We start from the raw sequence: 24,454 nt of genomic DNA on the forward strand, positions 1-24,454 counted from the left end.
TCTGTCAGGCTGAATTTCCTCGGAAGCTTCGAGGTGGGATGACGGTGAAGTTATCTGTTGAACATTAGAACAAGATTGAAAGTATGCTCGAAAATCTGCTCGAAAACCTCGAATAGCTCAACACAATCAGTGTAAACACGTGACTTTGTGACACCACTTTCACGCGCAATATACCCAGCTGCGGCAGGCAGCCTCATGCCGTATTTAACCCATAATAAATACATTTTATAATAAAGAAGTTGTCTAGCATATATTCTCTCTCAGGCCACTTTATAGTATAGTCGGGGGGTCAAAACCCCAAGCAATGATCAGTTTTAAAAATACCAAAGCAAACCTCCATGATCAAGTAAGCAACGGTAACAGTACGTATAGACATAATCGCCCTATCTACTTTACCGGCCTCGACATTGATCTCTACCAGCTATACTATTTCTCTTTTTAAATGAAAAATATTAATGTGTTTGTCGAAAGGAAATTATACTGTCCTAATTTTAATTGTATTTCATATTTGTGAACATTGGGTTCCAAAGATCCATAAACAGAAAAAAAATATGAACAAAATGAGCAACACTTTAATATATTTGACAATATGTTGGAACATTAAGTGTGTTTGTTTGTTCTTTTACGCCGCACTCAGCAATATTCCAACTATATGACGACGGTCTGGAAATAATTGAGCCTGGACAAGACAATCTAGCTAGTGATTGACATCATGAACATTGATCAAATTGGGATACGATGATAAGTCAGCTAACCTGACAACTCGATCCCGTTAGTCGCCTCTTATGACAAGCATAGTCGCCTCTTTCGACAAGCATGGGTTGCTGAAGACCAATTCTAACCCGGACCTTCACCGGTCTGGAACATTGGGGAGCTATGTGTATGTTTGTTAAGGCTGGTAGTTAACTGGTTGTAGAAGTTGTTTCCTTGGATGCTATGTACTGAGGCCATAATATCATTTCCATACGGCTGGGTTTATTGCTTTTTGCAAATGCCTTCCTGGAAAGTATCTCAGTTGTGGATTATGATGCAGTTAAGAAGAATCCTAATGTGTGAAGGTTCATGGTGTATAAATACTTCGTAATTTTTAATATTTGATATTTTTGTAAATGATGGTTTTGTAAATACGTTTTTTTGTGTTGTAGCTGTTTGATGTACCTCTCACAAATGTATGTTTTTAATCTCATTAAAATCAGACCTCAGTTCTCGCTACCGCTAAACAAAGATCTAAGGACATCCCATAAGGAACACGTCAGAACGACCTTTCATCCGACCAATCAGAGCATCGCTTACCAGATAATGAAAGTGACAGTTGGAATGTGATTTCTGATCATGCAACCTCGAAAACGTTAACTCAGAACGATAGTTACGGGTTTAACGACTGAATCCATACAATCTAGACCATCTATTAGCCATTCCAGAATATTCTTTTGTTCATGTTTCAAATTTGTCATCGAGAATTTTTCAAAATATGGTTGCCAATTTGAAATTAGTGCCGTAAAGGACGAGAAAGCTGCCTTCTGATTGGTCATTCCATTGGTCGGTCAAAGTTCGCGCAAGGTCGGTCTGACGTGACCCGTAATGGGATGTCCTCAGATCTTTGTTTGGCGGTAGCGAGAACTAAGATCTGATTTTAATGAGATTTGTATGTTTTAAACTTGATTTGAAGGGAGATAACTCTTTGCTTGAAAGATTTGAAGCTCTCATAAATCTCCCAGCCTTTACAATTTGTGAGCAATGTTTGTATCACGCGGTTTTGTTTATGGGTATTTATAATTTCTCCAATAGGTCATTGTTCAGATATATATTTTGTTTTTTTCGATATATAAGACCACATGGCCCATTGTACAGTTGACATTTTCAGTTTCATTTTTTTAGTCACGTGATATACATGATATATAAAAACTATCTGACAGAGAATATATGTTTCAACAATATGGCTAATGAACGTATAACATCAGTGTTGTTGGATTTAGTAAGACTGATCATTAACATCTTGTTTTTATGCCCATTGTTAAACATCGGCATTTACTTTCCTCCAAGATGTTCATACTTATCTCATACTAATAAAACATGGAATTCATCCTCAGTAGGAAAACTTATATTGTATTTTCTATTGGTGGCTATCTATCTCTTATATTATATTCATATGTACTTTAGGCCCGAGGCCTGTAAAACTGAATAATATCTTGAATCTTGAATCTTGAATATGGTTCTAAGATTGCTATAAATACTTTTCTCAAATGATGTATATAACTTACCACGTCGATGTGTCAATGTTGTTTATGTATATTGGCAGTGTGTATGTCATCATGTTACTCACATGCTTATGTGTTATATACATAAGGACAAAATAACAGGTTGAACTTGGACGATTTTAATGTGTAATATTCGTGAGTGAGTGAGTTTGGTTTGGTTTAACGCCGCTTTTAACAGTATTACAGTTATACCGCGGCGTGTCAGCTTAATGTGGGAGGAAAGCCCGAAGTGATGCAGGTCTCAGACGTTTACCACTTCGGTGAAACCCACGAGCACGGGTATGGTGCTGACAAACCTAGAAACATAATCGGGAGGAACCGGGATTCGAACCCACAATCATAGGTTTCTGGCGTGCCCAAGGGACGCAACTCTGCACAGCGAATCCCGGCGCCTTAGACGACTGGGCCGACCGTGCCCCCCGTATATTCGTAAGTACACATGTATATCTATTCTGTACCAAAGGGAAGTAGCAAGTAACGACGAGAATGAGGACTGTGTTGTTCCTCACAATGCTGTATGTTGTAGTTTGTCTCAGTGTTAAAATATGTCTCAATGCTGTAGTTGGCCCGTGAAGATCCGGGGTAGAACAGGTCTTCAGGAACCCATGTTTGCCGTTAAAGGGCGACTATGCTTGTCGTAAGAGCGACTAACGGGATTGGGTGGTCAGGCTCGCTGACTTGGTTTGATGCATGTCATCGATCCCAATTGCGTGGATCGATGCTCATGATGTCAATCACTGGAATGTCTGGTCCAGACTCTTTTACCTAGAGACCGCCGTCATATAACTGGAATATTGCTGAGTGCGCCGTTAAACAACAAACAAACAATGCTGTAGTGTCTCGCATTGTTGTACTGCAGTATTGTAATGTCTCAAAATGTTCTGTAGCATTGTAGTTCACACAGTGGTAAGCATTCGTCACCACTCGCCCCTTTCCGTAACCTGCAAGAAGATCGCTATTCGGCTTATCCCGGAATAACACGAGTTGGTCACGAATGGAATGAGGGGTAATGTGTCGCACTGTCGTTATCGAAGGGGAGCAACTCTAATATGTGAAACATCGTTACGGTTGGTGCAATGGTCTCGTTGAACGAAGTTGCTCTAAAATCTATTGTCCCTTCTTCTGCCCAAGATATTTTCAAGGCACATGGCATTGTGTACGGCGGGGATGCACAGTATGTAAACAAGATGTGATCACACTTCAACGAAGCTGAAATATTGACATTTAATCCAGACAAACCTAACGCTGATTGCCTTACTATCTTCCGGTTTCAATTCAAATCGGGGCGGTCGGGTAGCCTAGTGGTTAAAGCGTTCGCTCGTCACGCCGGAGATCCGAAGACCCCGGTTCGACAACATGGTACAATGTGTGAAGCCCTTTTCTGGTGTCCCCCGCCGTGATATTGCTGGAATATTGTTAAAAGCGGCGTTAAACCATACTCACTCACTCCAATTCAAATCTTTGCTTCCGCACTAAACACGTAAGATTACCAGTGAAGGTAATACGCGCACACTTTGACTCAACTTACTAAAGAGATAACATAAAATAAACACTTGCACCAACGCATACACGCGCGCGCACGCACGCAAGCACATACATTCGTATGTTTATATGGCTGAGGAATTGTAGTTCATGGTTCTTCAAATAACAGTGAGTGAGTGAGTGAGTTACAATGTAACGGTACATCGGCATTATTTCAGCCATATAGCGACGAGACCAAGTTAATTTATTCACAATTGAGTCATTTATGCAAAAGTTATATTTAAAAACAATTCATGAAACATATTTGAGCATACTATTTTTAAAACAACTTATGAAACATATTTGAGCATAACAATATCACGTATACAGTTTTAAAACACGGGCTACTGGTGCATAATACTAGCCAATATTAAAAAATATTCGGTATTGAGTTGGCTTAAAATCACTGGTTGATGATAATAACATCGATTATGATAGGATTACGTGTCACACAGGGGGACAATATTTTTACGCTACGTTACTAACGCAAATAACAGAATTTTTAAGATGTACAAACTTTAAACGCCAAGTACGTTATAAAAATTGGTGTGTCTTAATAATTATATGGGGGATGGTGTACATGTGTTCCTCAGTTTCTCGGTCTTTGTGGTAGCCGAGTAGTTCAAGCGTTTGCTGGTCACGCCGAAGACCCGGGTTCGATTTCCCACATTGGTTCAATGTGTAAAGATCATTTCTGGTGTCCGTGATATTGCTGGAATATTGCTAAAAGCGGCGTCAAACCATATTCACTCACCCACTTCTCTGTTTTAGCCGCAAGACAATATGGGTGTCTGTTGCTGCTCTATATTTTCGTATCTATCAATCCATATTCAACCCTATCTGGTGCTGCGTCTGATCTAACCGTGCAGTGTCAGACATCGCCGGAGGGGTTTATGTAAATCAACCTCACATAAACCACAGGGCAAACACTCATCTAAATAGTCAACAGTATACGAGGGTTAAGCTTATGCTTGGTGGGGTGAGGTGAGGTGAAATGGGGTTTAACGTCGCGTCCAAGATTATTGCACTTATATAGCGACGTGCATGCATGTGTATGAGTGTGTGGCTGCTTGTACTAGTCCGGACTGATGCCGATTTATAGTGCTAGCACACTGAGATACCATGCCGCAGTTTAACATGAATACCCCACTCAGACACAGTATATTGATTCCGAGCCGACCAGTCCTTGTTTTAGCCCCTTAATGCCGAGCGCCAGACGGGGTAACAACAAGTAACATCTTTTAACGTCTTTTGGTATGACGCGGCTGGGGATCGAACCCCGGACCTTCCGCTCTCCGGGCGGACGCTCTACCATTCCGAGCGTCTTATGCTTGGGCCCAGATATTCGTCCAAGACTAAACCCATGTCATCACATTGTTTTTGAGAGTGTTACATCTTCACAAATAAATTAAAGTTCAGTCGTGGGGCAGTTTGACAATTTAAACCACACTGTTAGAGCTTTACTGCCGTTAACTGTCATTTCGTTTATAAATTTACGCTTTCACAAAAAGCACCATTTATCACAGGGGGCCAAAATAGCCCTGCCGTCTAAAGCGCCACAGTACGTTCTGCTTTTCATTGAGCGTGTCAGAATTCGATGATAGTGTGACACACCTGATGTACCCTCAACCATAAACGTTGTTGTTTTTAGCTGTCTGACAAATGGGGTGTCTAACAAATGGGAGATGACCTTTTCATCACTTCGGGTTTTCCTCACGAATCAAGCCGTGATATAACTGAAATCCTGCCCAAATTACTAATTTATCCAAACTAGGCTAAAAACGATGTTCCGGTCAACATATTTCCATATGCAGATGAATATATTTTCTGTTGGACGCGAGGCAGGTTTTCCAGCCGGGGCGGTAGGGTAGCCTTGTGCTTAAAGCGTTCGCTCGTCACGCCGAAGACCAGGGTTTGATTCGCTACATGGGTACAATGTGTGAAGCTAATTTCTGGTGTCCCCCGCCGTGATGTTCTGGAATATTGCTAAGAGCGGCGTAAAACCATAATCACTCACTCACTCCAACCAACACCTTGACACAAAACATCAGAAATCAAACTGTGCAAAATACAGATAATTTCACAGCACCAGATGATTTTGTTTATATTCAAGTAAAGGGGTCATCGGTCTATTCTACAAGTATACATGTCATGCATTACTTGACAAGAGCGCTTCACGTACAGACACAAAATTGGATAGATGACAAAATGTGCCTATACTTTATGTTTATATATAACTGGAACTCCCTTTAGAAAATTATTTTGTTTTTTTAGAGCAAAGTATACTAATTGTGTTTTGTTGTTAATGATTCTACAATTGTTACAGAAAAAAACATGACATCAGCTTGTCATGGGTTGGACAAATATGATAATATGTTGAAAGAATACATATCACCAGAGAGGCAGTATTAAACTCTCGATATTGAAAACCATGTCAAGATATTAACAGGGACATGCCGGCTTCAGAAACAATTGGTTGTGACATCATTATATATTACGTCATTAATTGTGACTGTATAAATGAAATTGGTATTTACATTACTTCAACAATACAACGTATGTGCTTCGCATGTTGTTTTTTTGGTGGTGGTGGTTGTAGCGTTTACTCCTCCAAAAGGCCGGGTTCCGCACAGAGCTACAATGTGTGAAGCACATTTCTTGTGTCCCCCGACGTGAATATTCAAATAAGAATATACATTGGGCGTAAACCTATACTCACTCACAGGGTATTGCGGCCCCTGATCTCGAGTATACACATTCAAGAATACACACCGCCTCACACTGCGACAGCTCTAGCCCCGCCATTGTTTCAAGGTAGACACACATTCCACAAGCGCATTCACTATTCAGGAATAGAAACATAAACATCTTTATCACCGACTCCGCGGGCCACACCGTATAAAAATAGTAACTGCACCTCAATCTGTGCACTACATGTCTCTGATATTATTATGACTTGTGTCTATTATCATGAATCCGACATGTCAAACGCGATGAGCTACTCGCTACAAGTACGTGTTTCCACACACCCATCCAGGTGGTGTACACGAACAATACAATAAGGCCCCCAGTCAAGTAAGACGGGTTATGTTTACTGTATGACGGAGACCCGGATGGAAAGCTTTGTGTGTTTGCCTAAACTGCAAAGACGGCCGAGGGCATGCTATATCGGGGTGTTTCTGCTTGAGTGGTTTTGAAAGTACACCTGATCAGTAAACGGACGGGTCCGAGAGACACACCTTGCCTCACACCTCCTTCCAGCACAAGTTACTTGGACTTTCGTATTATTCGCTATCAGGTGAGTTTAACCAAATGTTGAGGTTGTGTGTTAATCGTTGTTTGTACTTATATGTTACTATGGTCTTACCTGCGACAGGTACGATATAGACGAGATAAGGCTTCCGTTACAGGGTCTGTCAAACGCCATTGCAACAGCCTCACATTCGAATACAGCTTAACCATGGGCGTTTACAAATCTATTGCAACGGAGATATGTGAACGATTATTCTTGATCTGTGCATATTTGCTTATACTGATACGCTACAATGTATTAATATATGTGTTAAAGGAAGTAACGAATCAATATATTTACTGCATCATTACACAATGATCTTTCTACATGCATACATCTTGTAAGTAAACAGTGGTGTACCCGACGAATGTTTAAACATTATCTTTTAACACGTGTAGCTAAAATCTATAGTTTTTAAAATCCTTGATACTTGTTTAGCATAGCTTCAAACTTCTTGTCAACTGTGTACACCTCGTACACGAATACGTTGATGCATCTAACAAGACAAGACATGAAGTACATGAAAATGGTCTCAACTTAACAAACGTATGCGCTATTGAGGTCAGTCCGCCTGTCGACAACCGACGTCTACGTCAATACAAGCCATTAGTCACACAAGGCTGACATTTTCGTGCCCCTCAATCACTCATGTCACTTAGCATTCTGTACCAGGATACATCTACGCGGAACCTGTCTATAGTTGTGAAATATTCACACACTATAACGCAATCCCATTGCAAGTCCCTTTGTTAAAACGACAGTAGTATATGTGCGCATTTCTTTTCACAAACATCTGACTTTTCTTACAGTGTGATGACAGGCAAGTCTTGTCCGCATGTTCCATATTAACATGTGCATATGTTGTCATGTATAAGTTAAGTGTTTCTGATTGAATGTTGTTTAGCAATATTCCCGCAATATCAGGACGGGGCACCAGAAATTGGCTTCACACATTTTACCCATGAGAGAAATCGAACCCCGGTCTTCAGCATGACGAGCGAACGCTTAAACCAATAGGCTAGCCACGGCCCCTAATACACGTTAAAACTGGGAAGCAATTAATGATATTAGTAATGTACCGTTTCCAGTGCCAATTATATTACCGTAGTCGACGTAATAAGCGCCCCTCTCTAATATATTGGCTAGTGAACAATCCCAATTAGCACCCCTTCCGATTGATCAATGTACAAAAGACTTATTTCTGACGCACTCGTGTGTTATATGCACCCTTAATTATGGGCAATTTAATTCTGGAAAAATATATCTGTCTTATTTAAACATTTCAGGCTGCCAGCATAAACCACGAAACTTATCTTTCAACATATTCTAATAAGAGCCCCCTATTTCTAATTTTGAGAGCGCCCTGGGCGCGTATTACGTCGAATACGGTTATTGTGAAATCAAAGTTGTTTGTAAAACAGCCAGACCATATACTCACTGTTCAATTTGATTGTCAGTTGGGTGTCAAATAGGTTGTCAGTAGGAGTTAGACATATTTTGAATGATGTCTTAGTGATGAAGGGCAATGTATGACAGTGATTCCCAGTGGCGAGCCAGGGTTAGAATAGGTCTCAGTTAAAGAGTAGAATACATAGGTTCAGGCGGTCAAGGGCTGAGACTTGGCGGATATCGTGTCATCCGGTCCCGATGGCGGAGGTCATTTTCAGTCACTGTTTGTCTGGTCCATATCCGAGAATAACATACCGCCTTGACATTGATGGAACTGTCCGAGGAAGTTTTACGGTTTTGGAGAAGGGTTGTGGGGTTGGGATGACAGACCACTGTGTCACTTATTCCTTCCCCCATTGTATTGCTATATGTCACACAGCCACTACAATACATCTACTTCTAAGGCTAAAAAGGTAGACCTGGGATAAAGATATGCCAGTGAATGTTAGAGTCATACAGTGTCTTTGTGTAGCTTCTTAACAATTACCCAGTCGACTCGTATATTTCAAAGCGTCAAAAGGTCACATAGTATGGCTTAAGTTGTGCATGTCCCCGTTGAACTGCTCTAAACCTGGATCCGCCTCACTGCTCCCGGGCGCGTCTTAGTAGTGTTTATGGCATGTGAAAACACAGTTTCAGCTCTATATGAGTACATTAGGATTTGGTTTAGAGTGATGACACGGTGTTGCTGTGTCAATGTCTGCGAGAGACACATTCATATATCCTATAACTCCATATAACTCATATCCACACACAACAATTCACATCCACACTCGTCCAAATATATCAACTCCCATCCACACATATCCCCTCACGTCCATACACACCAACTCCCATCCACACACATCACCTCACTTCCACACACATCCACACACGTCCACACACACCAACTCCAATCCGCACACATCCCCTCACGTCCACACACACCAACTCCCATCCACACACATCCCCTCACGTCCAAACATACCAACTCCCATCCACACACATCCCCACACGTCTACACACATCCCCTAACGTCCACACACACCAACTCCCATCCACACACATCCCCACGCGTCCACACACATCCCCTAACGTCCACACACACCAACTCCCATCCACACATATGACCTCACGACCACACACACCAACTCCCATCCACACACATTCACACACGTCCACACATATCCCCACACGTCCAAACACACCAACTCCCATCCACACACATCCAAACACGTCCACACACACCAACTCCCATCCACACACATCCCAACACGTCCAAACACACCAACTCCCATCCACACACATCCCAACACGTCCACACACACCAACTCCCATTCACACACATCCCAACACGTCCACACACACCAACTCCCATCCACACACATCCCCTCACGTCCACACCCCCCCCCCCCCCCTCCCATCCACACACATCCCCTCACGTCCACACACACCCCTCCCATCCACACACATCCCCTCACGTCTACACACACCAACTCCCATCCACACACATCCCAACACGTCCACACACACCAACTCCCAACCACACACATCCCCTCACGTCCACACACACCAACTCCCATCCACACACATCCCCACACGTCTACACACACCAACTCCCATCCACACACATCCCCACACGTCTACACACACCAACTCCCATCCACACACATCCCAACACGTCCACACACACCAACTCCCATTCACACACATCCCCACACGTCTACACACACCAACTCCCATCCACACACATCCCAACACGTCCACACACACCAACTCCCATTCACACACATCCCCTCACGTCCACACACACCAACTCCCATCCACACACATTCCCTCACGTCCACACACACCAACTCCCATCCACACACATCCCAACACGTCCACACACACCAACTCCCAACCACACACATTCACACACGTCCACATACACCAATTCCATCCCCTCACGTCCACACACACCAACTCCCATCCACACACATCCCCACACGTCTATACACATCCCCTAACGTCCACACACACCAACTCCCATCCACACACATCCCCACACGTCTATACACATCCCCTAACGTCCACACACACCAACTCCCATCCACACACATGACCTCACGACCACACACACCAACTCCCATCCACACACATTCACACACGTCCACACACATCCCCACACGTCCAAACACACCAACTGCCATCCACACACATCCCCTCACGTCCAAACACACCAACTCATCCACAGACAAATGTATCAGTTGATAATTACGTATACACTTTTTGTTTGTGGTGCCGTAAAGCTGTATGCGTAGTAATATGCAAAGAATACAACGACGCATGTGATAATATTGCGCGAACTTTCAGTTTTTTAAATATGATAAACCGTTAATTTTAGGGCATGGTAAGGGCATAGTCAGTTGTTTCAAATGTTAAAATTTGGTTGATTGAATGGATCGATGCTCATGATGTCAATCACTAGATTGTCTGGTCCCCAAACGATTATTTAAAGACCGCCTTCATAGAGCTGGAATATTGCGGAGTGTGACGTTAAACAACAAACAAACCAACAAGACATGCAAACAGCATGTCGTGGCGTTTTTCATGAAGGTTATATAATTATGTCTTGTTCCAGTGACTATGGCGGACAACGGTAGTGGAATCAGTGATGAGGCTAACTATGGGGCAATCGCTGCTGTTGGCATCTTACTGCTCCTCGTTGTAGCCGTGTTGCTGTACGACTCCATATGTCGCGGCTCAAGCATCAAGAAGAAGAGGGCAATGAACAGGGGCTATCAGATGCACGGAGTAGCTTGTAAGCTGATACATGTATTTCAGGGGGGTCCCGTGAAGATCCGGGGTAGAATAGGTCTTCAGCAACCTATGCTTGTCGTAAGAGGCGACTGACGGGATCGGGTGGTCAGACTCGCTGACTTGGTTGATACATGTCATCGCATATATATTGCGTGGATCGATGCTCATGGTGTCACTCACTGGATTGTCTGGTTCAGATTCTATTATTCACAGACCGCCGTCATAAAGCTGGAATGTTGCTGAGTGCGGCGTTAAACAAAAAAGAAACAAATATTTCAGGGGAAGAAGGACACGGTTACCTGGTCATCTCAGGTGCCACAAATATCTAATAAGATGCAGAGTTGCATCCCTCAAATATGTTATATGGTCGTTGGTTCGAATTTCAGATTCGATCTGATTATGTATATCCATTTTGTTTATACTGTTATACCATGATACACTCTCGGTATTTATATGACTCACAGTTCCTGTCTTGTCTAAGAATTGTCATTCGAGCATATTTGAGTTTTTGACCACACCAAACATGTGGTTGATATTATGAACAACGTCCCATGTTGTATGCTAAACAACCAAGTCACCAAGCTTGAACACCCGATTCAATTAAATCGCCCAGTACGATAAACGACAGATTGATGGACATGCATCGGCGATTTTGAGTTTGGTTTGAGGCTGCTCTGATCAATATTTTTGTTTGGCGTGTCAGCTTGAAATGGAAATAAAGCCGGAAGCGTTGTTTGTGTTGTTATTTAACGCCGCACTCAGCAATATTCCAGCTATCTGACGGCGGTCTGTAAATAATAGAGTCTGGACAAGGCAATCCAGTGATTAATATCACGTGCATCGATCCACGCAATTGGATGACATAGTCGCCTCTTACGACAAGCATAGTCGCCTTTTACGGCAAGTATGGGTTGCTGAAGACCTATTCTACCCCGGATCTTCACGGGCAGATGCAGGTCTTACACGTTGGTGAAGTCCTTGCGTACGGGCATGATGCGGACAAACTTAAAACATTATCATAGCGAACCTAGGATCGATCATAGATTTCTCTCACGCCCTAGGGGAGCAAACCTGCACAGCGAAATGCGCCTGTCACGAACTCCTTTTCATATCACATCTATAAACAGAAATTCCTCACAGTCAATAGTCCTAACCAGTTTGCATTTTCCCAGCTACATGTATCGTAATAACAGTTTATTCATAATATGAGAGATCTCGAATTTGTTATACCCGACTCAATTTGTCGTTTGTATACGCCATATGTACGTATCTACCAATTTAACATGTTCATCTACCGTAACTCAGACTAACGCTGATAGGGAGCTGAACGAATAAGCGTGTATTGTTGTTGTTGGTTTGTTGTTTGACGCCGCACTCAGCAATATTCCAGCTATATGACGGCGGTCTGTAAATAACCGAGTCTGGACCAGGCATTCCAGTGATTGATATCATGAGCATCGATCCACGATGAAAGGACGAAATAGGATAAGGGCCCTTTTTTGAACCGCTGAAAACGTCAAATTAGCATTTGCAGAAATCTTTGAGATGACGTTATTAAACAGACCAGGTATGTTCAAATGGCCTATGTATCGTAGCTATGCATTATCAACCGTTGGATGTCCTTGTTTCACGTCATAACACGGTGACATTATCTATTTCAGCTGGAAGCGGATAGAGCTGCAATACTGAATCCTCATCAATCACGTCACACCGCCATGAAGGAGGAGGACACTGCACGTATCTGTGTCAGAAGATGACATTTTAAAGCTCCATCTTACTATTGTCTTCACGGGAATATGGCAAGACGTTGCATGACTTTGTGTCTTGTGATAATTCTTTATTGTAATAAGCATCGATGTGAGAGGCGTCATCAGTCTCACAGATTCCTAGATTCCAGTCCACATTACAAGAAGGAAGGGCGCTTTTTTATATAATCTATTTTTTATATTGGCATACGACATTGTAAAACAGTTTATCAGGAACAAACCCATCTGTAACACCTGGTAGGCACATGGCAGATTGTCTCCCCTTTACTGTAGATGGTTAAAGCGTCTTTGTACAGGGATGTTCAAATAACGTTGTAAGACATTCAGTGGTTGACCTTTATATGTTTTTTTAATAAATACTCAGAACATTTGCATAATAGCCACTTATATAAACCTGCACTTAGTATAACAAACTGCACGTCCACCCATCAGGAGTATAGCTTAACCGGATAGTGACCCTTCAGTATTCATGAAAAAGGACGCCTAACCACTTCCACTTGATAATATTGATGGTTGATAAACAGAAATCATATTAAATACTGCACTGACATTCCCTTTTGGGGAAATAACAAAATTCTCATTTTGAAGATATGTCAAGAATTAACATTTTTGCTGTCATTCCACGAATCTCTCCAACATGTGATAGAATATAGCAGTGAATTGACAGCAGATACACAACAGCTACACAATGCCTCCCTATATGCATCGCTTGTTAGACGCAGTTATCTCCCCTGGTTACTCACTTGTTACATAGTGTCACGGCTTCATAATGTCCCTGCTTTGTGCACCTACATGTAAATCCATAGCAATTGTGGAACTCCAACTTTAAAGTACTTGTACATATGTCATAATAAAGTGTGTCACGCATCGAACATATGTCTGTTTTACTGTATATGTACAATAGTGAATGACCGGACCAACCCATGTATATATAATCCAATTACCGTACTCGACGTAATAAGCGCCCCGCTCTAATAAGCGCCCACGGCGATATTTGCTGATATATTGGCTAGTGAACAATCCCAATTAGCACCCCTTCCAATTGATCAATGTACACAAGACATATTGATTCGTGTATAATACCCACTCGTGTGTCATATACACCCTTAATTATGGGCAATTAAATTTTGGAAAATATATCTGTCGTGTATGATACACACATACTTTTCTTTTGCATCATTACAGTCTGTCAGCATAAACCACGAAATTTACAATCTTTCAACTCTGTTTTTTTATGATATTTTATTTTTATTTTTATTTTATTCTTATAAGAGCCCCCTATTTCTAATTTTGAGAGCGCCCTGGGTGCTTATTACGTCAAACACGGTAGCAGTTATACAAGTATGTGAGGGAAGGGCGGAGTTGTGAACCAGCGATGTGAGAATCATTGAGGGTCCACACACATTGTTCCCATGTTTGGAATCGAGTCAGGGTGATACAAAAAAACATTGTAAATATTATGAACACCATCTTCGGATAAATCTTTTCCCAAATACCATGAAAGAAGGAAAAACAACCTGGTTGAGCATAATAAACATAAAATGACATGGTCCAAGAAGATTCCCCTATGTCTCAGCCTACATGCAACTGTGGGGCCTGACCTCATATCGCCTACACCCCATTTCGCCTACGCCCTTATCAACACAAATTTAGGGTTGACTGCACATCACATAAATGCTGTTATACCTTTAGAAAAGTGAACTCTTCCACTAATGAGGTATACTTCATATATTTCAACAACTAAAGAAAAATAAACCCTTGCGCTGATGATTTACACTTTAATAAGGTCATATATTCCACATACATCAATATCATCATCATCATCATCATCATCATCATCATCAGACACATATGTTAATCAAGTACATGTGTGATACACTAATTCATCAGTCACATAACAATTACTGTAATTTCACCAAGTGTCTAACTAGAAACTGCATCACAGTTTTTCGTCCAGTTGCGAGGTGTAGCTTCAGTCTAATTTTATGTTTATACAATCAAAACATGTATGGTTGATCAAAGAAGAAGATAAGTAAGTCATGTTTATACAATCAAAACATGTATGGTTGATCAAAGATGCATGTATAGCCAGTTGGGTAAAACCCATTGTTATGATAGGGGTGGTACAACTGACCATTATAATTATTGTAGGCCATATGGGGTGTAGGCTATATGAGGTGTAGGCGATATGAGGTGTAGGCGATATGAGGGCAAGCCAACTGTGGGTTACCCTCTTCCAATCTTTATGCTCACAATGCAACAATTAAAACTTGCATAGCTCTCTGAAGAGGGAGATTGGGCAATATTATTTTGAGAGTTTTGAGATTCATGATCCTCACACTTTTCTGTAATACGGTCTCCAATTATGGCAATATTTGTTGAATATTTAGAAACTCCAGCGAAAGTTTTGAAAAGCAATGATTAATTCTTTTCAATATTATCTCTGCAGTAAAAACACCATGTATATTCATAAAACTCCAATGAAAATTTTGAAAAACAAAGATTTTTTTCAATATTACCTCTGTATTTAAAGCAGCACATTTCAGGACCGTATGTCGAACAACTTTAGAATATATTTTTTACAAGTATTCTATCAAATATGTTTATAGTTATACAACACAGCCATTATTGTCACCATAGCCCTTTTCGCTTGTGTTGAATGGCACACACCTCGCACAATATCAGGCGTAATGAAAATATAATACATCTTATTTTGATAACCATTTTCCTAAGTGTAAGTAATTTTAGTATAAATATATTTTTGACATTGTCAGTGGCAGGAAATGACTGAAGTGCTGGCAACCAATTCAAGTGCAGCCGTGGTCATGCATCAACAGCAGAATCAGTGGCTGTCTGTTCCTATATAAGAGAGACTTGAGGGCGATTGGAGACCTTTTCGACCCGATTTTTGTTCTAATTTTCTTATCAAGTGCAGTTTGGATACCTCTTTGGAAACATCCAATTCCTACCTTTTTCCAACACACAAGGTTCTTTCAAGACATTCAACATTTGACAATATCCTGTGACTATTCTTGCACTAACAATAATTCCAGGGCTTGTTGATATTTTCTACCACTTATGGGTGGTTGGGGGCAAAATAACAACGAAAACTGAAATGGCAAATGTTACATGTTTTATTGAAGACTTAAACAGAGACTTAAATGGAAGATTATTTTTGGGATCTATCATACTTTTCAGAAACATTCTATGAAATATGTTTATATCTTATAGTAAAACGTTTCACATATCATTATTTTAATACGATAACTCATCTTTCAAAGACAATATTTCATAAGTAATTAAAAAAAGGGAAAGAATGCACCTGACTGTAGCTATGTACATACATGTTTTTACTGGTGTGACAAGTGACAACTATCCGTCGATCAGTTTGCCTAACCTAATTGACAAATCAGATGTTCATGAATATACTTAAATCACAAGGATACTTTATGGGAGAAAACACATAGTTTAGACAAACATGCAGTGATGATTTATCAACACCATTTCAGCCACCAGTTAAAGGACATCAAGAAGGATTCAGTGGGCAAAGTGTCATGGACTAATGACGTATGAAATAGAATTAATTCTGGTCCTTGTGATGAATGAATTCCTTAGCCACTAATTCTAATTCACTAGTTATAGTTAAAGTTCACTGGTACCACACCATTGTTTCATAATCGAGAGACAAAATATATTGTCAACATGAAATATGATCTACTAGTATATAACATATCACCTCATATGTTTATTATCACATAAAACCAGTATCGACTAGTCGGCAAATACATAATATACCCTGAACGGGAAGGTAATACTAGAATATGCTCTTATCTCGTGAGTGCATTAATCTTTTAGGCTGTACGATAAAAAGCGGAGAAATTTCCTGTTTTTCAACGCAGAATAAATTCTCGGACAACACTTAGAAGTGTCTTTTTTAACACCGGTTTAATATTTGCAGTTAAATTTACACCACCAGATAGGAAATTTAATATTCTCCATCTCTGCGTAATTTTATAGCCAGAGGTAGACCCAGTGCCGCGTGCAATTCTCGCATAACTTTCACTCTTTCGATCTCAGGAAAATGTGCGTCAGAAAAAAAACAGGCATCCAGAGGGTTAAATAAGTATGTAACCAACAGTCTTTTGTGTAAGGAAATGTAGAATTATATGAATAAAATTGCCATTGATACGTTGATGGAACGTAACATCTCTCTGACAGTGATATTGTGTTCAACCAACGATTACCAGAGATATCTCAATATCATATCAGAGTCAGGTATTTACAATCTTGGCTTCTGTCTGGCTTTGAACATTGGAGAAAGAAAGTTTATTATGTCTGTTCCAAGAACAATTAGCACAGGTATGATCATCAACACAATTCCAAACCAGCCAATTTGGTGTGCTGACGGTCTCGCATCTGTAGCACATGTTCTTTTAATGATTGCCTTAGTTAACGTTTTTGTGTTGACTATCAGGTTCGACCGAATCTTTTCTTTCATTTTTATTTGGACGTTTTCTTCTAGGGTGTCGACTCTGTGTTTGTTCTTGCAAAAACATGTGCACTTTTCGCTCACAGTGCGGAGTGGCCGTTCAGTTCGGTGAAGTAGCTCGCTGATTATCGTCTTGTTGGATTCTCTGGTTGTTGATATGGGTTCTAGTGTTGTAGGAAACGTTGCAGATGTTGTTGTGCTGATGGACGACGTTCCTGTTGACTGCGTAATTCTTGATATAGGTATCATAATCACGGACGTTTCGATCAATGTTGATGGTGCAGAAGACATTGGTATCACTGGTGACATCGACAATGATGTTTTTTTGGACTGGATAATTGATCTGGTTAAATCTGCTGTCAGAGATATGGTTGTCAACTTTGAAGAAATATGAACCGATGACGAAGCTCCATTTGCTATATCAAATGATGATGACAAAGATGATGGCGGTGTTTTGTAAGAACGAATCCAATAAGTGGCTTCTCCTGTCCATGATCTTCTTTTGGCATCTGTAGAAGCTTCTGACGTTGTTGGTATGATGTCACTGGTTCTTCTCTCATTTCATCGTTCATTTGTGGAGGTCTGCAACGTGTCTACAGTTGACACAGTCCCATCAGGCAGTCCGAGATATTCTGCTGAGGATGATGATATCTTGGAAGTGGTGTCACCTGCTGCTATAATTTACATCCTCAATTATAATTTCATGTATAACTCATTTATTTTTATTCCAAAACAAGCATAGGAAATTAGTTTGTTAATAAATACGTACTGGTATTCAAATTGATATGAAAGCACACACACATTAAAATCATTAAAGACAAATAACGTATATTCTGATATAAATATACCAATTCCGGCTCGAAAACCCCAGTGATACTGGCCCACTAGTCTTCATCAGTACTGGCCTTATACAGCTTTTGACACAGACTTGGAATGGGACCAGAACAGGTCCAATGTTGGTCCTATTTAGGGTTACTACAGTTTAGTCGTCATTCTTTTATCCAAAAATGAATTATCTGTTTTCTCTACTGACCCTTTAGGATTTAAAACAACCATGGAGGTTATTTTTTGGGAAAAGCATGTGAACCCTGTTCATAGAAAAAATGCTGAATGGCCGCTGTGGCAGACATATTTCAAAAATAATAGTTTTGTTCAGTCATTTTGTTGAAATCGTAATGGAACGTGGAACATGTGAAGTTAGGTGTTGGCCTCAACGCGATATTTCAAATTTGGACCTCTATTTGATCATTGTACTTTGAGCATGCAAGTAAATTCTCTTATAATGCAATATCTTACAATATATGCCACAAACATCATCTCTCCAGAATTCGTATGACCAAAAGAAGCTGAAACTTAATTTATTTGTTCCCACCCAAATTTGTGAAAGAGGTTCGAATTCATAGCAGCACTCATTATGAAACAAAGCCAATAACTCAGTCACTTCTGTTCCAAAATGAAATGTATGGACTAAGAAATTAAAGCTGACACTTTACATATTCTTTCCAAAACAAAGGTATATTGACAAACTTATTCGTGTCTGCTGCTCAGGTATTTCATCTGAAAATGTAATGTAAACGCTCTTAAAGGACAATTTTGGCTCTGTAAATATCTTCTTTGAAATTGTCAGACCGAGGAAGCTGAACTTTTGCATTAATGTGTCCCATTATGCTGTTCATATTTTGTTTCTAATCATTAATATTTTCAACTAAAAATAATGCTATTATTGCAACAATGTTGTACAAACGATGATCCAAAAACATTTGATTTGATTACGTGTGTACAGGTTAATATTTTGTGTATACAGTATTTATGGAGAACATATTTGAATAGAAATGCTGACAACTTTTGCCAAGTAACAGTGTCTGTTGACATTTTAATATATTTTGGAAAGGTGGTATTTCTCCAGCGGTCTTCGTGTCTTTCTAACAGTCAGCATGCAGATAGTCTGAAAAAATCGCCAAAAATACAAAAAGACGTTATATCCTTTTTCTACTGACCCAATGCTGGCCACGTATAATAGCCATAACAGGACCAATAATAACACAATTGCAGAGAGAATGGATCAAAGCACTATGGTTATAGAGTGGTGGTTAACCTGTACTGGGCCAGTATCAGTGAATGGTTATGGTTTTACGCAGCTTTCAGTAATATTCCAGCAACACCACGGTGGATGACACCAGAAATGGGCTTCACACATCGAACCCATGTGGGGAATCGAACCCGGACCTTGAGCGTAACGACTGAACGCTTTAACCACAAGGCTGCACCACCCCCTTGTATCAGCTTTATTGGGCAGGTATTTTTTCATGACCTGATTTCATCATGGTGTTATTGGGTCTTTCTATCGCAAGTATCAGTACAATTATGTTAACAGGGAGTTTAATCCTTATGTTGGTAACATTCTGTATATCAAATACTTACATTTGCTTATCAGATTTCCCGAGTAGGCCAGCCCGTATCGTTTTCCAAGAGCAAAGTAAAAGAGTCCAAAGTCTGATGAATGTTTGAGATTAATTACTTTTATATCTGATGCGGATATCCTGACAGTTACAACTGAAATACTGCACTAGAAACACGATGTATTCTGTGTTGTTATAATGGTGCCGAGTTCAGTGATGTCATTCCAATCTGGAAAGAAGCCTCCTTTGAATACAATAGACATGTATCGTTTGTACTTCTTACGTTTCCCGGTTGGCAGTGGTATATCAGGAATTAAATAAGAACTGCTGTAATGGTTTGTTGACGGGATAACTGCCATAAAAGGATCGCCATGGTCATGATGTCGCCATGGCTTAGATGAACCACTCCTATAAAATACCACAACAAGCACAGGCGTGTCTGAATGTAGACATGCTGCTCCCATACCTGTAGTATCTATATCCAAAAAGTCACTTTGATTAAGAAGCTCCCTTTTGGTACTCCATTGCACGGTTGTATTATCAGACGCAGCCAGGACCCGATACAGTGCTGGTGCCTTTCCCATGTCATGGATGACATACTCAGTTCCATACATACCGACAGGCATCATCATCGCCACAACGTCATCTTGGCTGTCTGCATTTGAAGGGACATTGGCGCCCCTGCGTCCACTTACCACGGCAACAGGAGCACTACTTTCTATCATCGTCCCTGTTATGTCACCTTCACAATACAGTTCATATGTCTCAAAACTGTTTAATTGTGTAACGAGTGTATCACTGTTGGGACAGCTTCGTGATAGTTTCAGCGTTATTTTTAATTGTGTGACATGTTTGTGAGTAGTTAATGACATTACTGACTTTCCTTTTATGAATTTTCCCCGTCCATATGTAACAATGTAATATTTGTTGGACAGATAAGTGACAGGAAGTATAGGCATTGTCTCAGCATTTGGACTTGTAAGCCTTGAAACGGATACAACCAGGAATACGTCTTTATCGGCATGTACCCGTACTGTTGTGCTAAAAGGTATGGTAAACACTACACATTTTGTGTTCCCGATTGTTTGGGATTCGTAATTGTTGTCCCTATGTGTAAAGAGTGACACGTTAGTCCCTGTCTGCCCAGACACATAGACATAGGACTTCAGTTTGTTATGATTATATTTAAATCCAGGATAGGAGAATAGAAACTCCCTCCCCTTGAGGTTGCCACAAGTTAGAAATTCTGAAATGATACACGTTCAGGAGTCAAAAGTAAAATAAAAATTGGTTGATGCAAATAACCACACGTATATTAGTTTATTTACTGATAGTCTCTCACTCACTTTCCTGCGTCTGTATTTACTGAAACCACTGCTCGGTTATATTGTATATTTGTATATAGTGATGTATATGTTGATCAATGCTGTACCTCTTATGCCGCTGATAGCGGCCTGAGTGTCATAAAGTTCAGTTCGGTTCAGGTAAAGCTTTGGTATAGCTATGTGTATATGTTTATTCGTATGTGTGGCCAAAAGACATAGTACATTATGTTCAAATTAAGGAGTAAATGTTACAATGCGGGTATCTTATTATATGCGGTACAAGTAACAAACACATAATAACAGTTCACAAACAAACTGTTCTCTTGCAAACTATATGACACAATTATATATGATAGCTTCAATAGGAGATTCTCATCATCAGCCACATCTAAATGTTTGTGGTACGAGAATATTACCTCTACGGCAATCTTCTCAGTTCTTGATATTTTCCCACTGTTGTTTAACCCTTTCCCTGTTGGGAGCAATATTCTCCTAGGACATTAAGTTTCTTCTGCAATAATAATTGCAGGATTGCACTTATTCACTTGAGATGATTGCAATCGATTTGATAAAGGGATCACCTTTAAGAAACACGTCTGTATTAAGATGTTTCAGTTAACAAAGCATATTTAATGTTTTTCATGTGATGTTTTGATTGATAAAGCGATATAATACTTTCAGCGAATAAACATAATCTGGCAGTTTGGTTCCTAAACAAATCAGAACTTCAATGCTTTAGTAGTAGCCAAACACGATTCTCGTCTATTATGTTAAGTAGTCATAAAAATCAATATCTATGCAAGAGTATGACACACGTGTGACGGAACCCTCGCTTGGCATTCTGTAATACATCTTCATTCATTCCTTCACTGTATTTGCTGAAACAGCGGGGACTTCGCAAAACTAAACGTTATATTTGAAAATATTACCATGAAGCTAATATTGTGGGTGAGTATAACATTATTTGTTTTCACTTTTATCATGTGTGTTCTGTTTCTGATATAAGTATGTTCTAAACATATGTGGATGCAGTGTTGTGTCCCTTGTCGTTGACGAATACGCGTCAATAACACCTTTTGGTTCTTAGTCACACTCTAATTATAAAAAACACGTATTCATGCATAACATATGTAATATCGATTGAAACAAGGTGAGATAGATTTTTATTATTTCTGCGATTACGACAGTGGACACAGTTGAAGCACAATTAGATGAAAGGTAACTCCAAACTATGCCGCACATATAAATAACGTCAGGCAACCATATAAGGTTAACGGACAATCTTAGCCACATTGGCGATTGTGCATCGACCAGTAACTTTCAACATTGACCAGTATATATATATATATATATATATGTGTGTGTGTGTGTGTGTGTGTGTGTGTGTGTGTGTGTGTGTGTGTGTGTGTGTGTGTGTGTGTGTGTGTGTGTGTGTGTGTGTGTGTGTGTGTGTGTGTGTGTGTGTTATCTGTGCCCACACATCAGTTTCATAACTCATATATCAGTCATGTAATTCACATATCATCAATGTGCCTCCAACATATGACTTATATATTAGTCATGTGATTCACATATCATCATCATGGACCCCATATATGGCACATATATGTTATGTGGCTCACACATTATCAATGTGCCCCCTACATCAGTCATGTGGCCCATATATCAGTCATGTAGACTCGCATATCAATAATGTGCAACCAACATTCGACTCATATATCATTCATGTCCCCCAAGCATCAGTTAAAATACTCATATATCGTAAATGTTCCCCCAACATACGACTCATATATCAGTCATGTGACTCACATTTCATTCAGATTCCGACGTAAGCAAAGGGGCTTGCAATTGTATGTGCTGTTAGTTAGACTGCGTGCCTATGATGTTTGTTGATAGTCTGTTTCCATTGGTCGTGCATACTTTCATGTTCTTCACACTGTCGTACACAAACACATTTCCACTTCCAAAGCACTTCTATCAATATATAATTATCAAAAACAAATTGGATACAGTAATCACCATGATCTTTTAAATATTTTTGATGCTATGATTTCACCAATCCTATGTTATGGATCAGAGATCTGGGGAACCAGCTACTGTAACATTATTAAAAGTGTCCATAACCGATTCTGCAAATTCTTTTGGAAAGTAAATAAGTTCACCAACAATAACATGGTTCTAGGAGACTGTGGTAGGATCCCCCTACAGTATAACTACATGTCAAGAGCAGTCAAGTACTGGTGCAGACTAATTCAGATGAAACAACACAGGCTACCAATCCAAGCTTATTATATACTAAAATATCTTGATGATAATGGTAAAATTACATGGGCATCACATATTAGAATGATTTTATTTCAGTTTGGATTTGGTTTTGTTTGGCTAAGCAAAGACATTGGTAATATTCAACATTTCATGACAGATTTTAAACGAAGAATTTACGACTGCCTCACTCAATATTGGCACTTTTCCCTGACATCATCAACGAAATGCAATTACTACGCACAGTTCAAGTCATAACTAAATGTGGAATCATATATTACTTGTGATATGTCTTCTTACCAACGTAGACTTATAGCCATGTTCCGATGTAATAATTTCAGACTTGCTGTTGAACTGGGGCGTCACAACAACATCCCATATAATGAACGTGTCTGCACTTTCTGTTTTTCAAAGGGACATAACCATGTAGAAGATGAATTCCATGTTCTTATGATTTGTGACAAGTATTCTAGAGCAAGAAGAAACTCTTTTCCCAAGCGTCTCGTTACCCCTCCCTCTATTGAGAATTTTATAAGACTTATGTCAGCTGAAAACGAACAAATTTTAAAAGGCTTAGGTAAATTTCTCTCCCAAGTCATGAACATCGAAAGTGTGGAACGGTAAATCATTATTAAATCTACTCAGGATGCAGATATATATTCAGTATATTTCCATTGTATTATGGGGCGGTGGCCTGAAGTACCGAATAAATTTGTCTGTCTGTCATTTCATTCACGTGTCCCCTACATCAGTCATGCGATTCGTACCAGGTATTGTACACTAAACAATAATTCGTAAAAACATTCATTCATAAGTAGTGAATGGCGTTTGAAACATTAAATTCCAAACAAAACTTGGCCAAAAGCATATTTTTCTCATATGAGCTCATTTGTGTTAAAACAAATCAAGACA

At 39.9% G+C, this 24,454-nt stretch overlaps 1 long non-coding RNA gene and 1 pseudogene across 1 annotated transcript; one reads left to right on the plus strand and one right to left on the minus strand.

Moving 5' to 3' along the window:
• Positions 1-6,922: 6,922 nt before the first annotated feature.
• Positions 6,923-13,939, plus strand: LOC124148150. Its single transcript, XR_006862928.2, has 3 exons — positions 6,923-7,077; positions 11,123-11,302; positions 12,963-13,939. It is a non-coding gene; the product is annotated as an uncharacterized LOC124148150 (long non-coding RNA).
• A 2,520-nt stretch (positions 13,940-16,459) lies between these two features.
• On the minus strand, positions 16,460-23,862 carry LOC125376201 (annotated as a pseudogene).
• Between the last annotated feature and the right edge of the window lie 592 nt (positions 23,863-24,454).

Source organism: Haliotis rufescens, unplaced genomic scaffold (genome assembly GCF_023055435.1).
Source record: "Haliotis rufescens isolate VD_foot unplaced genomic scaffold, xgHalRufe1.0.p SCAF_7, whole genome shotgun sequence".
In the NCBI taxonomy this organism is placed as follows: Eukaryota; Metazoa; Mollusca; class Gastropoda; order Lepetellida; family Haliotidae; genus Haliotis; species Haliotis rufescens.